We start from the raw sequence: 16,516 nt of genomic DNA, 5'->3' as shown, positions 1-16,516 counted from the left end.
CTCCTGTTTCACTCTCCTGATGGCTGCAACAGCTGGGACTGGACCAGCCTAAAGCCAGGAGCTAGGAGCTTTTTCCAGATCTCACACATGGGTTGCAGGGGCCCAAACACTAGAGCCATCTTCTGCTGCTTTTCCCAGGCCATTATCAGGGAGCTGGATGGGAAGTGGAGCAACAGGAACATAAACCGGTGCTCATACAGGATGCTGAGGTCACAGGCTGTGGCTTTACCCACTGCACCACAGCACCGTGCCCGGTGCCAGTATCTTAAATACTGTCTTAATCACTAGACTAATGGCCAGCCTCCTCATGGAGCCGGTTTTGATATCTTCCTCTCTCTCATGTCACGTTCCCAACACTTCAATGATAGTCAGAATATAGTAAGAACCTGGCAACTTCCCCAAGCTCCTCTGCTGTCCCCTGTGTTCAAGCCACAGCTTTCCCTCCTTTGCACTCTTGCTTCGCCGCCCAAGATTTTCCTGTCTTTTGCCTTCCTCCCACCGTCAATTTCCTCACTTCACAGAGACTCCTGACCTCTGTATCTGCTTACACAGCACGCACCGCCCTCAATGTTCACCACTCCTCTGGCTTATTCTGCACCAGCTGCACTGGAATACTAACACATCAGGTGTGTTTCTACCTCAGGGCCTTTGCATTTCCTGTTCCTGCCACCTGGAAGACGCTCCCTTCCTGTAACTTCATGACTGTGTCTCCCAGTTCCCCTGGGTTTCCACTTACATGCCCTTTCTTACCTTGTACCAAGCAGCTCCCTCCCCCACTGCCCTCTCCACCCTCCCTTTCCTCTCTCTTAGCTTCATTCTTCCTCGCAGTACTGATTCCAACCTGATAAGCTTTTTGCCTCTCAACTTTCTTTTTTTTGCTTTCTTCTCCTTTGAAACAGTAACCTCCTTGTCACCAGCTGCCACCTTGCGACGGGGTGCCCAGAAGAGTGACTGGGCTCAACCGATTTTCTAACACGTGGCCCAAGTATGGAACCTTCCTTTGTGTTGATTTCTTTCAACAAGACATCTTCTGGAAGGCCAACGTAGGATGACAGAGTTTCTAACTCATTATGGTTCTGGTTGACCACCAGAGCTGTCATTGAGGTTGAGGTTCTCTCAGCCTTTTTAAGAGAGATGTATTTATTTGAAAGGGAAGGAGAGAAGGGGGGAGAGAGAGAGGGAGGGAGGGAGGGTGGGAGAGAGAGAGAGAGACAGACAGACAGACACAGATATAGAGAGACAAAGAGAAAGAGATCTTTCATCCTCTGGCTCATTCACCAAGGGCAGTGATGACTTGGGCTGGGCCAGACTGAACCAGGAACTCAATCCAGGTCTCCCATGTGAATGGCAGGGATTCAGGTACTTGAACCATCACCTGCTTTCTCCAAAGGCGTGCATTAGCAGGGAGCTGGATTGGAACCAGGGACTCCAGGATGGCATCCCAAATCGTACCTTAACTGCCTCACTGAATGCTTGCCTCTGATGTTATTTTTTCAAGTCCAGTGTTTTAAAAGGTGGGTTTAGTTGTTTTGTATTTCTAGCTTGTCAAGGAAGTCAATTAGATATGGATTTTTCAGATAAGAATGATCTGGTTTTTAAACACAAAACTTCACCGCTTATACACAGTATGGCCTCCCTGGAATTACCTCCCTCTTGTGAGAGTAATGCTTCTATTGACTGAAAAGATGACCACAATGCTTCCATCCGTGGAATTTCGTGCAGATGGAGTGAGGACAAGTGTGTAAAATAAGTGGAAGGAAGGAGATGAGTTTTCAGCTATGTTCTCTGAGTTCAATAAAAATCTCCAAAAGACAGCAAGATGCCTGAATGTCTGCAGCTTTTCATCATGTGATGGTGAGGGAGTAAAGAGGAAGTCTTTCTTTTAGATGAGAGGTCATAGGACAAGTCTCTAAGTTTCTATTCTCAAAATATTGTTCAAAAAAACATTGTGTCCAGTTAATTGATTGACTTGATGAGAAATAAAATATCCCAGTCATGTATTAGTAATTCTACATTTCACTCCATATTCCAAGTACGTCTGCATGTTCTTTTGGTAATATGAGGGTTTCTGAAGATTTAAAATAATATGATTAATTCATTACCTGTTTTACATCTTTCAAATCCACGTAATACGTTGGAGGGTGGAAATAACCTGGGAACTGTGACTACTGGAAAAAGTTGGGGTGGGCTATGGTATGTGTGATTTAAAAGAATGCTTCTGTAGTGGGCGAAGCTGCCACTTGCAGTGTTGGCATCCCATATGGGCACTGGTTCGAATCCCGGCTGCTCCACTTTTATTCCAGCTCTCTGCTATGGCCTAGGAAAGCAGTGGAAGATGGCTCTAGTCCTTGGGCCCCTGCACCCACGTGGGAGACCCAGAAGAAGCTCCTGGCTCCTGGCTCCTGGCTTTGGAGAGGCATAGCTCCAGCTGTTGTGGCCGACTGGGGAGTGAACCAGCGGATGGTAGACCTCTGTCTCTCTCTGCCTCTCCTTCTCTGTCTGTGTAACTAACTTTCAAAAAAGAAAAAAAAAAAAAAAAAAAAAAAAAGAACGTTCCTGTGGTCCTCGTCCTGGCCCAGAGTCTTGCTGTTGTTCGCTGGGAACCCAGCTGCTCAGTGCCCGCTCTGCCGCCCCAGGGGTAGAAAGTGAGTTTTTTGTACAGTCATGTTTTCACAACCACTTTGTCCAAAAACATGAATGACACACAGACAGAGAAATGGAAAAACACAAAAAGCTGCCCTCATGCGTCCAGGTGAGAGCTAAATCTGCCGAGTGCCTTTCCAAGTCATTCCTTTCTGTTCTTGGTTCCAAAGCAAAGGCTCGCAATGCCAAAATGCTCCGAAGCGCAATACTTCCCTTAGGTAGCACCTACTGGCTTTCACTGTCAGTGCGTGAGAAAGACATTCCAATTTTTCGGTATGCAAAACTGGGGAAACTAGCCTTGACCTTCTGCCAACATAAATGAGTTGCTTTCAGATAGTAGCTATTTCACAAAAATAATTAATTGGAATTCCCAAGCCAAATGCCACCAGTGGCAGAAAACCCAAACAATTAAATGTTGCTCTAGGTCTACCTCAGGCCACAACAGGGAGGAGGGAAAGGAAACTGAAAACAAATAAGCAGGCCCGCGGGCTAGAGACAGCACTTTCATTAGATGATTCCTCATCTCCTAGAACCTAGGGCAAGCCCTGTTGACTTCGGTATCCAGGTCTCAGTCTGGCGCTGCCGCGCCAACTGTTTTTCTTGGCTTTCTTTCCACATCTCAGTGCAAGTTCACAGAGAAAGCCTGCCTAGCACCCAGGTGCACCTCAGTGGACCCGAGGGTCTCTACCCCTCAATCGCTTGCCCAAGCCACAGACTCCTGTCACTGGCACCCATGCCTTTCTCCCCAAGAGCCGCCACTGGTCTGATCTAGGCTGTTTTGACACATAACTGCCGGTTCCAAGTTCCTATCTGGCTCCAAGCAGTGAGATCTGTTCCGACTCCAGAGCCTATTAGCCTTCATCAGCTTGAAGTTCACTGGCACGGTTATTATTTTCAAGAACATTTCAACTATGAAGCTCACATTCCACGTTTACAAAGTATGGCTTTCATCAGGAAGAGAATTTCCATATTGAAAATATGAGCTTCGATGGGCTTTAGGATTTCTGAAAGAAATCAGCCTATAGGAAGTCTCCATCTTAGTTGAGAAAATGCTCTTAAACACTCCAAGATGTGCTCTCACAAGATTATTTCCTAAAAGAATAAATATAAAAAAAAGGAGAATTTGGGAGATTCGTTTATAGAGATGACTTCCAGCATAAGCATCGATTCCAACCACTGATTTGAAGAAGAGATCTCCACAACAATGCTTACTTATTGTCAGGGTTATTGCTGTCAGCACTTCTGTTGTTTTTCTCTGTCTTCTGGAAGCCTACCTGGTGAAACCAAGCCAACAAATGCAACTAGCAATGAAAAATTAAAGAGTTTATATCCGAGGCATTACCACCTTAGGGATTTCTGAATCTTTAAAACTGTAGTATGGTTTTCATTGCAGATATGAATCTTGTGTTTACACCTTCAAAGTTGACATGTTAACCCAAAGAAAAATAGAAGTTTCTATTCAGCTTTCATATATATATATATATATATATACACACATACACACACACACACGCAACTCTCTGGGCAGTGCTAAAGCAATTGAGAAGGAGGATAGCAAATTCCAACGGGATTTCTTAGCTGTGATTTATTTCCCTTTCTGTAAGTCTTTTTTTTTCTTTCAGCACATCAAGCCCTGACATCGCTCCCCTGTCAGATCTACACCCACCGAGGTCCAGAAAATGCCACAAGTAAAATATGAAAGAAAAGCTGGCATCGTCTCTCTTGAGCTCATCAAGGAAATACGTTATATCCTTTTTCTACTGAGACCTTCATCCAGGGATGAAATGCTAAAGTCTCGCACCAGCAGGGAAGCCAGGGGGTGAGCTCGCTCCACTTCCTCGGTGTCTCTGAGAGAGCACAAGGTTGTCAAGTGCCCCAGAATTAATGACATCCCTTGATGGAAACACATGAAGGTCCCTGCTTTGGGGCGCCTGGCCACAGAACAGGAAATGGAGCTGTTTCCAAGAGAAATGGAGTTGCCTTCCTTGGGGGAACCAAAAGAGTGTTTGAGCAGGCAATTGATCAATAGGAAGACTGCAAGGTGATAAAAGAACTGGAAGCCACAAAAGCTGGTGGCTCATTCGTGTGCATAAAGAAGATTCTGTCTCCTGCTAAGCTTTCTGCAATGATTTCCTTGACACATGCATCTAAATTTTACCTTTAACAATGCAGGTGTTTCCATCCAGCGCTAACCCATTTCTTTACCAAAGATAAAAGAATCCCTTTGAACTATTTGGTTGATCAAACAGGATTGATTTTTGGTTTTTTTTTTAAAGATTTATTTATTTATTTGAAAGTCAGAGTTACACAGAGAGAGGAGAGACAGAGAGAGAGAGAGAGAGAGAGAGAAAGAGAGAGGTCTTCCATCTGATGGTTCACTCCCCAATTGGCCGCAATGGCTGGAGCTGGGCTGATCCGAAGCCAGGAGCTAGAAGCTTCATCTGGGTCTCCCACATGGGTGCAGGTGCCCAACAACTTGGGTCATCTTCTACTGCTTTCCCAGGCCATAGCAGAGAGCTGGATGGGAAGCGCAACAGCCGGGACTCGAACTGGTGCCCATATGGGATGCCGGCGCTTCAGGCCAGGGCATTAACCCGCTGCGCCACAGAGCCAGTCCCAAACAGGATTGATTTTGTTGCTGATATTATCCTGCACTTGCTACTCTTCTTCAACTCAGGTAGGATGTCCTATCATTTGGGATGTGTGATTTTTTTTGCTGATTATATCTAGAATCAACTTTGAAAGCACTTAAAAAGATAAGCAACCTCTAATGGTGCCTTTCTTCAATTAACTTACTCCTTGGCAAAAGTCTCAATATTTCAGAGTCACATATTAAAAGCCTTAAGCAGATTTAACAGATGAAAACATACATTCAAACATTAAAGAAAGTTAATATGTAACATGTTTCTCCTTGTAATATGTTGATTTATATACTTTATCTTGTCATAGATTTGAATCCCACAGATAAGAACTAGATGGTTATACATGCAGGCTGTAATGATCACAAACGTATTCTGTATTCCCTAAAATCCCCTGGTGTGAGTATATCCCTAGACGAGTATATCCCTAGACGGTAGTCCAGAACAGAGTATCAGAGTTGCTATTTGGGGCTTCTAGGTTGAAAAATGAGCAGTGAGGAAAACATGAACCTTATGAGGAACTCTCCATATCTATGTGGAAACAGCTGTCACCTGTCCCAGTGAGACAGTCATGATGAAGCTTTATTTTTTGTTCTCCTTAAAACATCCAGACCCAGCATCTACCTGGCACTTCCTAGCTAGTCCAAGACTTCCACAGCACTTGTTAAAATTGGTATGACTAATAATAAAAAAACACAAACCATACACCCATATTCATGCATAAGAGATTTGCCTCTTAGCCCTTCTTTGCTGCCTTCCTTTCTTCTTTTCCTATCTTTCCAAGTTTACCCTGCTAGGTGGCTGAGTGGAAGCAGTGATGGAAGTAATGGAAGACACAATGCACTACAAACGTTCCGGGGAAGAAGCAGACCCCACCAGCCATGGGAGTGCTCATGGAAGCATCGAGTAGGAGCCCCGGGCCTGGAGGAGGGTGTAGGATTGGCAGATGGGAAGGGAAGAAACCATGAGATGCCAGTCAGATCATGGAATTCTTCTATGTACAAGTGCTCAGGCAAGACTTTAGTGGTTTCATTACATCCACAGAAAAGAATCGGAACTTCTCTCCACAAAACAAAAGCTGATTCAAGGCCAGGCTCCACCTGCCTCTCTGATCTCCTGTCACTACATTCTTTTCTCTTCCTCTTAGTTCTGAGCTACACTGGCTTTCCCCCAGGTCCGTTAATCTGCCAAGCTCAATCCTGCCTTAGAAATTCTACACTAGCTGTGTCCTTTGAAAGAACTTTTTAGGAGCCATTGCTTTGTCTTAGCGGGTAAAGCTGCTGCCTGCAGTACTGGCATTGCATATGGGCACTGGTTCAAGTCCTGGCTGTTCCGCTTCTGATCCAGCTCTCTGCTATGGCCTGGGAAAGCCGTGGAAGATGGCTCAAGTCCTTGGGCCCCTGCACCCACTTGGGAGACCCAGAAGAAGCTCCTGGCTCCTGGCTCCTGGCTTTGGATTTGCACAACTCCAGCCATTGTGGCCATCTGGGGAGTAAACCAGCGGATGGAAACCTCTCTCTCTCTGCCTCTGCCTCTCTGTAACTCTGCCTTTCAAATAAATAAATCTTTTAAAAAAATCACAATCTTTAAAAAAAAGAACTTTTTAGAGGGATGAAAGTATCCCATTTCTTGATTGAGTTGATTGTGACAGTGAGAGATAGGTAGAAAGAGCTAGATGCTTATTTGTGAAAAGTCATCATATTGTGTACTGAACGTCAGTATGTTTTATTGTATGTAAAAATATTCTAATACATTTGGCTAAAAAGAAAAGGAATCTCTAATTCAGTTACAAAACTTGATAACAGATAGAATTGTCCTTAAAATACATATTTTGAAGGCCGGCGCCTCGGCTCAATAGGCTAATCCTCCGCCTTGCAGCGTCGGCACACCAGGTTTTAGTCCCGGTCGGGGAGCCGGATTCTGTCCTGGTTGCCCCTCTTCCAGGCCAGCTCTCTGCTGTGGCCAGGGAGGGCAGTGGAGGATGGCCCAAGTACTTGGGCCCTGCACCCCATGGGAGACCAGGATAAGCACCTGGCTCCTGCCATCGGATCAGCGCGGTGCGCTGGCCGCAGCGCACCAGCCGCAGCGGCCATTGGAGGGTGAACCATCGGCAAAAGGAAGACCTTTCTCTCTGTCTCTCTCTCTCACTGTCCACTCTGCCTGTCAAAAAAAAATACATATTTTGAAACACATTTTCAGGTGTCGATCAGTTCTTTAAAGTGAATTGCTAAAATTCTGCTTCTGTCGATATTTAGCAACTGGTTTTATGAGGATATTAAACATAACTGAATGGACATGGTCTGAGTCTAGAATTGATGGACTGGGGCCAGGGACACATAGCAGAAACTGCAAATAGGTGGTGGGCGGAGAACTCAGTAGGGAGATCCCACAGACTTCATCTATGATTTCCAGCCAGGAACAGATCCAGACAGCTGTAGACTACGTAGGAGGCCTTTTAAATACAGTTGCAAAACGCTATTTTGCAGATCTTCATTTGAGTTAGTTTTAAGTCAGATTCCAGAACATCAAGGCGAACAAAACAAAAGAAAAAAAAAATGGCTGGCCCCTACTGCGGGAGGTGCACTTGAGACTTGTTTCAAGGACACTTTTGAAGCAAACCTCTTGCCCTCCACCTTTTATGCAAGGAAACGGCGTCCCAAAGGAACGCAGCGGAGAAATGACAGAGCAGAGAAGAAACTTCGAGTTGTAGGCAAAATGAAATTGCTGATGGTTGGCCGTAGTTGGTTTTTTTTTCCCCCTTCTTATTCTTTTGCTGTGGCCTTGATGAAAAGGAAGGGGAAGGATCCTGCAGTTGGTTTGCTACCTCCCAGGTTTTTGGAATTATGTAAGGATAATAGCATTCCCCCACCCATTCCCTGAGGAGCTTTTAAGGCTAGCATCTGCGAGGTGCATTTCCTAGATAAATGCAAGCTGCCCTTTGACTCTCTCCAAGATAAGAAAACATTGACCCTTTCAACTGAGTTATTTATGACTTTCACATAATGTGAGTCAGGGCTCCAATGTGGTGGCAACGCCCAGAAGAGCACTCCAGTGGGCTGCTGAGGTTCCCCTCTGCTCCTATCCGGGAGAGGCCACCACACAAGTTGAACAATGCCCCGGACTCATTAAAGAGTTTGATGAATTTAATACAATTCAAATGAAAGAGGATCTCAGGGGAACCAGGTCCAGAACAGAATACCAGATGGAATGTCAGGAGCATCCAGGGAGTGAGTGTGGGATGCACCGCTGCAATCCCAGAGAATTCAGGAAACGCAAGAAAATGTGATTTATCTGCTTGGTGAATTAGCATGCAAGACGCGTTGGTGGTATGGGATTGAGTTTCACATTTTCTAATGTAATTTTGCAGATTGTGTAGGAAAAAAAAAATAAAGACCAATAGATATGCTGAAGTAAAGGGGAACAAAGTAAAAGAAAAATTCACAGTATAGACCAAGACTAGCTATCAAACGTGAAATGTTAAAATGTGTGCCAGGAGCCCACACTGTGGCATGGCAGGTAAAGCCTGTGTTTGCAATGCCAGTATTTTTTTTAAAAAAAGATTTATTTATTTATTTGAAAGGCAGAGCTACAGAGAGGCACAGAGAGAGAGAAAAAAGAGAGAGAGAGAGAGAGAGAGAGAAAGTCTTCCACCTGCTGACTCACTCCCCAGATGGCCTCAAGGGCCAGAGCTGAGCTGATCCAAAGCCAAGAGCCAGGAGCTTCTTCCAGGTCTTCCCTGCAGGTGCAGGGGCCCAAGGATTTGGAACATCTTCCACTGCTTTCTCAGGCCATAGCAGAGAACTGGATTGAAAGTGAAGCAGCTGGGACTCAAACCGGCACACATATGGGATGCCAGTAGTGCATGTGGCGGCTTTACCTGCCACACCACAGTCCGGGCCCCATATCTTTTTTTTTTTTTTTTTTTTAAAGTGTGCCACCAAGGAAATACAGAGAGATCATGGATCAGAATGTGAGTTTGCCCAGGAACTGTCCTTTTCTTGGCATAGGGATAATAATGCTGAATGATGTCTTGTGTGCTAGACTGGAGAGAGGGAGACACATGATCGTCTCAATAGAGACAGTGAAGAGAAAGGAAATAAAAAACAGGGTGCTATTTCACAAAATTGACATAAAGCTTAAAAACAAACTGAAAGAGGCAGTTAGGAAATTTTATTGCATGCATTGGTCGTAAGATATTAGCTGCATTTAATCTGGGTTTGCCAGTTGGCTGTAGTCATGGTAGCACTACCACCAATGAAATAAATCCTGTGTGGACTGAGGAACAGGTGAGTCCAAGTGTCTCCCCCAGGTCAGACCAGGGCTCCCCATTTGCTCGGAGGCAATGGTGCAGGGTGGGTGGTTTATTTGACTTTGCTTTGCTCATGAGAACATTCTTAATATGGGCTGGCGATCATTTGCATGACTGAGTCTTGTGCTGAAAATTTTAGCTGATCTGAAACCCAGGACAAATATTTCAAATTTTTTTTTTAAAAAAGCAAGTTTTCTGAATTTTCAGTGGTCTTTCTTTGTCAGATATATCAGATAGTAAATACTAAATAAATCATTGGAAATTCTGTTACTCAAATAGAATCAAGCCAAAAAATATAAATAAATCATCATAGAATAAGCTCATACTTGGTCTCTAATTAAGGATTGTGATGTGTTTTTTTTTCATTATACATAGTGAAAGCTTTTCATGTCAAAATATGCAGACTAAAAGAACAATTTTAATGGCTGCTTAGTGTTTTAGCTATATACACCCCTACTGTGTCACTACACATAACATCTGAGGGCATTTAGGTTGTTTTCAATTATTGCTGGCACTTAAGATCAATACTGGAATGCAGATGGAATTATTGATACAAGTGATACACACTCAAGTTATCTTTCTGTGATCTTCCGCAATAACAAACTTAAAGAATTAAGGGCAAACCTAACGGTTTTAAGTTTCTGGTACATGCTATATATTGCATTGGAATTCCATTCTGCCCTGAAATTCTTTGTCCTCACTCCTTGGCATGCACTGGTAGGAGGAAATAAGACTCACTAGAGGGGAATTAGAACACAGGAAGCCTGGACTTTCGTACAATAACTTTACTAGAAGCCGAAGGAAAAATGTGTGTCATCTATTTAAAAAAAAAAAAAAAAAAACTTGAACCGTGGCTCACGTGGGCAAGCCGGAATGGGAAGTGAGGGCTGCTCAGAGGTGCCAGGGCCCGCCTAAGAGCACTGTTGGGGAGACCCTGGGATGCACAGCCCTGGCGGGTTACTATAGTCCATCAAGGCTGTGCTAGGCAAATACAGAGTATGTTCTATGTTTCGGTGACGGGCTAGATATAAATAAGTCATCAGGGATCGTGGTGGAAACTTTTGGCTAGAATGTGTGAACTGTCATGCTAAGCTGCCTTGTGGTAGCCAAGACGGATGGTTTCCAGTGAGCCAGGTTCCACGGGGAGGAAACGGGAGGCAAACCAGGGGACTGCAGAGTGGTGATCCGTGTTCCCGTACCTGTCAGGACGGCAGCAGCCGGGAAGAGTGATGGAACCGCGATTCCTAGAAGAGAACTCCAACTTTTGGGGAAAAAAGTAATGTGGCTCTTACGAGGCGAGACATGATGCCCCATTAATTAACCCGATCATGATTTTGCATCCTATTGATTCAACCTCCTGAATAATTACCTGTGGCTGCTCTGATGCTCAGTAGAAGAGATTTTTCAGATCTCCTAAGGACACGCCTGCGTATCCAGCCTCACCTTCGACGTGTACCCTTTGTTGCAGCCTCAGAGTAAATCGCTCGGCCACATGTGTTATTGCCCCACTTCCCTGTTTGCAAACACCCACTTGCTCGGGCCATAGGAGGAAGCAGGGGCTGTGCCACCACTGGAAGGGCCCTCTGCAATGACAGCTTTTTTCAGGCTCACCCTCTGGCACCTGTGGCTCCTCTCCTGAAGCACCTGACCGTCCATGTGCCCCTTGTCACACTGCCAAGGGGTGTACACCCCCCCCCCCCGCCTGTCCTCGGACGTGCTACACCTTTGCTCAGCATGCACCTCTTTCCTATTCCTTAATCCCCAGGAAACTGTCTTTGCAGGCTGTGCGTAAGTGGCCATTTCAGTTAAATCATCAGAAAGCAGAGATAGATCCCCAAAAAGTATTTACCAGATTGCAAACAGTGAAGCATTTTAAAGGCAAGATGGACTTTTCTCCTAGGTACCCTCATACATTCATGCACTGTGTAACAATGATGTTGATGTTCAATTTTGTAAAAATTATTTGAGAGGCAGGCATTGTGCTATAACCGGTTAAGCCGCCTTCTGCAGTGCCGGCATTCCCCTATGGGCGCTGGGCTCCTGCTGCTGAGAAGGCAATGGAAGATGGCCCAAGTCCCTGTATCCCTGCACCCACATGGGAGACCTGGATGAAGCTGCTGGCTCCTGGCTTCTGCCTGGCCCAGCCCTGGCCATTGCGGCCATTTGGGGAGTGAACCAGCAGAGAGAGGAAGGAAGAGTGAGAGAGAGAGAGAGAGAGAGAGAGAGAGAAGGAAGGAAGAGTGAGAGAGAGAGAGAGAGAGATCTTCCATCCACTGGTTCACTCCCTAAATGCCCACAATGGCTGGGGCTGGTCTAGGCTGAAGCCAGGAGCCTGGAGTTCTATTGAGTTTCCTATGTGGGTAGCAGAGGCTCAAGTACGTGGGCCAGCTCCAGGGGCATTAGCAGGGAGCTAGATTGGAAGTGGAGCAGCCAGGACTTAAATGGGAGCTACAATAGGGGATGCTGGGATGCTGGCAGTGCAGGTGGCAACTAAGCTTACTGTGCCACAATGCTGGCTAGGACCCAGCTTCTCAAGCTATCACCTGCTGCCTCCCAGGTAGCACGTTGTCAGGAAACTGGACCCAGGACTCAAAGCCGGGCAGTCTGATGTGGAACATGGGCCTCTGTATCACCAGGTCAACTGTCTATCCATCCCTACATAACAATGTTTAAATCAGTAATATACCATTTTACATATTACATGGTCCAAGAAAATTAGAATGAAGTTTGAGAAGTTCCAATTGCCTAGTGACAGCATAACTCTGCTAATATCATGCCGCATGTTAGTGGGGACGCCTATGTAACAAAATCTAGTGCACTGCCAGTTGGATTAAGGTATAGTACAAATAATGTTATACAGTGCATAGTACTCGATAACAACGATAAACCACCATGTTCCTGGTTCCTGGTTTATTTGGTATTCTCTCTCTCTCTCTCTCTCCATATATATATATATATATATATATATATATATATATATATATATAGCTATTTTAGGGAGTTTTCCTTCAACATTATGTCTGCATAGCAATGAAGTCACCCGAGGTTGTGTTTTCAGAACATACTTCTTTAAGTAACCCACTGTACTTTCTGATAGTGAGTGGCACAAAGCAAGCTCTCAGGAAAGACTTCTTGAATACACAGATCTGGATTTGCCAGGGATGATACGGACAAAAGAGAAGGCAACTTCATGGCTGCTTTCAAAAGAACATTGGAAGTGTATGTCCTATACGTAGCCAAACAACAATTTGAAAGAAAAAAAAAACTTGGTTTCCTTATTATTATGGAAAATGTTTTGTCTTAAGCACGGAAATGGCTTAATGACAGGAAGCAATGTGTAGGAATAAATGATCATTTCTCTACTTAAAAAAGCATTAGTGCCAAGGTTCTCTGGGGACTGGTACTGGAACACAACTTCAACCAATATGTTAAATATGTCATCTAGAATCAAAAGTACAGAGAAGCCTTTAAGATTGTTTGTTTTCACTTTATTACTAAGGTCTTCTAGTTGTGAAATATCAAGTTAGTAGACATTGTACGCAAGAGAATAACAAAAGTAATGGAAATAAAGAATAATGACTTTTAATTTTGATTTGGGCAAAGAAATATAACAGAATGAAAGAAAATGCCATCCATCCAGTTTATTTTGGGGACTTATTACATATGAAAGTTTAAGGGATAGCTTTTGTTTGGGAGAATAGGGAGTTTCATGAAAACCATGTTATTTGAGCACCTATATGTCTTGATGTAATTTTGAAAGACAGAACAGAGAAGTGATTTAAAATGAAGAATGAATGACAAGAAAGAGTCAGATCTGATTTGTGAAATTAAGTTCAAGGGCCAGTGCTGTGGCTCAATAGGCTAATCCTCCACCTGCGGCACCTGCACACTGGGTTCTAGTCCCTGTTGGGGCGCCAGATTCTGTCCCGGTTGCTCCTCTTCCAGTCCAGCTGTCTGCTGTGGCCTGGGAGTGCAGTGGAGGATGGCCCAAGTGCTTGGGCCCTGCACCTGCATGGGAGACCAGGAGGAAGCACCTGGCTCCTGGCTTCAGATTAGCATGGTGCACCGGCCACAGTGGCCACTGGGGGGTGAACCAGCGGCAAAAAGGAAGACCTTTCTCTCTGTCTCTCTCTCTCTCACTGTCCACTCTGCCTGTCAAAGAAAAAATTAAGTTCAAGATGACTGAAAGAAGGAAATCAACAACAAAAATACAACAAGTAGAACATTTATTTGGAGAGAGAATAAAGGGTAATATGCGTTAGGATGGGGCAAAATGAACATATACGCTACTATGCTTTGATTTCTAAATCATGATCTTCGAGAATCATCATGGAGACTGAAGAACGCCCCAGAATGTGGCAGCAACAACAGAAACATGGAATTTTGCATTCTAAAACCTACTGGGAATAAAGTATTTTATTGGCAATAAAGCATTTTGGTAGAAATAAAATATTCAATGGGACATTGTTGTACAAAGTCATGGCAAAGAACAGGATCTGTCATACTCATTTAAGAGGAGAAGGATGTAGATCAAAGCAGTTAGAATATTTTGTTTCAAGCTTGCATAGCTAAGAAGAGATGGGTAAACCCAAGGGTAGAACCTAAGTTTTCTATATAAAAGTTCTTAATTCTCAAGGAAGACTCCAATACAAAGTTCTAGTATATATTTTAAAGTAATCAAGAGAATAAAGAGGATTTTTAAAGGAAAAACTAATAAAGAAAAATGTACATGCATTAGAAGTGTGGCTTGATTTTAATGATTTTATCAGTGTTACCAGTGGAGTGAAGATGGCTTAGATTGCAAAATGTAGAACTAGATGTAGCTAGAAGCTAGACCAGAAATTACAAATGTCTGGCCCATCAGTCCTGTGCATTCCAGAAACACCTATCGTGGCCGTCACAGTGTATTTTAATGCCATCTTTTAAGTACTTGATATAATTTTTGAAATTGAAAGAATTTAGAGAAGAATGTTTATTTGCAACTTCTTTAAAAACTGAAAGCTCTGGAAAAAATGGCTTTGATCCAATGGAGCACTCAGCCGGAGCTTAGAAGGGGCTTGACCCTTATAAAGGGGATTTGTTCTCTGTTCCATGCACTTCACCAGGCCCACTGGTGCTGCACATCTGTGTGTTCACAGTCAAGGTGCCTTTGCATGTTGGACTCTAATCTAGAGTCTCAGCAGAAACATTGGAGACCTGAGGGTGCCTGTCAGTGCATGGCTGCGGTGCTGTTTTTTTTTTGTTTTGTTTTGTTTTGTTTTGTTTTTTCCAGATAGAGTTAGACAGTGAGAGAGAGAGACAGAGAGAAAGGTCTTCCTTTCATTGGTTCACTCCCCAAATGGCCGCTATGGCCAGCACCACGCTGATCCAAAGCCAGGCGCCAGGTGCTTCCTCCTGGTCTCCCATACAGATGCAGGGGCCCAAGCACTTGGGCCATCCTCCGCTGCCTTTCCAGGCCACAGCAGAGAGCTGGACTGGAAGAGGAGCAACTGGGACTAGAACCGGCGCCCATATGGGAGGCCAGCTCCGCAGGCAGAGGATTATCTAAGTGAGCCACGGCGCCGGCCCCCGCTTGAAGTGTGCAAACAACATGAGAGCTGACAGGGATTTTGAAGATGATTTCTACCTGTCAAAGTGGATTGCTACACTAATTGGAGCTCTCCAGGGGGAAAAATCTAAATACTGTAATTTTAGACAAACATGGCCCTATCTCTTTAACTAAGCCAAGACTTCCCTTTTCCTGCAGATGTCAGGAAATTTAGATTTATTCATTTACTCAACAAATATTCGAGGGCTCCATGTGCACCAGGCACCATTTTAGTTGCTGAAGTCAAAGCAAGTGGTTTAACTAGAAATCTTTCTTCCTGTTAGTTAAGCTGTTTCCTGCTACTGGTGAACAGGAGACTTAGCCACCTTGACCCAATGGGTACAGCAAGCCTGAAATTCCTATGTTATTAAAGCTTTCTTTTTTTTTAAAGGTTATTCTAATTTATCAGTTATTTGGTACGCTGGAGGAATGTAGGATTTAGCACATTCAGAATCTAAAACAATTTTAATTGTCAAGTCCACATTGAATGTAAATTCTTTTTTATTCTTTATTTTAGAAGAAACTATCAAGGAGCTATGGACCCAAAAGCAAACTTTTATTACCAGAAAAAAAATTAATTTGGGCTTTTTCTTAAATGGAGACAGGAAGAAAAAAAAAAGATTTAAAATTTATTCCTCATTTTGGGGATTGTTCCAAGGCTCCTCCTGGATTAATTATCATTTTTTTCAAAGGGGAAAAAAAGAAACTATTATTTATTTTGCATTGAACATGGGTCAGATATTTTAACATTTATTTTGCTGTATAAAAATATCATCAAGCAAATGAGTAAATTGAGACTGGGACTAAATTAGTTATTCAAGTTCACACAGCTAATGCAGTGAGTCAGCCAGGACTGCATGTCCTCTGCTTTTAAAGTCAGGTTTCAAAATGCGCGTAAAATCTGAAGACTGCTACAGATCATTGTGTGACCACAGCGGCTCTTACTCAGGCAGTATTTAGTATAACACAAAGAAAGAAATGTGTGGTTCTGGGGCGCATTGTCTGATGCTGATGGAAATATATAGACAGGAGATGCGTGAATGAGTTGCAAGGGGAAACTGGTTCCATCTGTATACCTGGAGACAATACTCCCCTCTTCCAGGAGACTTTTAAAAGAAAAAAAAAAAAGCACACAACTCAAAATAGCAGTTCCTATATGTAGAAACCGGGAGAAATCTAAATAATCCAAATAAAAATTAAAAAGAAAAAAAAGGAAAGAAAAGAGAGAGAAAGAACACTCTGAATTCCCAATGAGTTCCATTGTGCTCAGGACACAGAGTCAAACCCTGCTCTCTGCAAAAGCAATGTCAAGGCCATGGTGCTGGGAGGAGTCTGCAG

Source organism: Lepus europaeus, chromosome 20 (genome assembly GCF_033115175.1).
Source record: "Lepus europaeus isolate LE1 chromosome 20, mLepTim1.pri, whole genome shotgun sequence".
Taxonomy (NCBI): domain Eukaryota; kingdom Metazoa; phylum Chordata; class Mammalia; order Lagomorpha; family Leporidae; genus Lepus; species Lepus europaeus.
Note: the sequence above shows the minus strand (reverse complement) of the source record.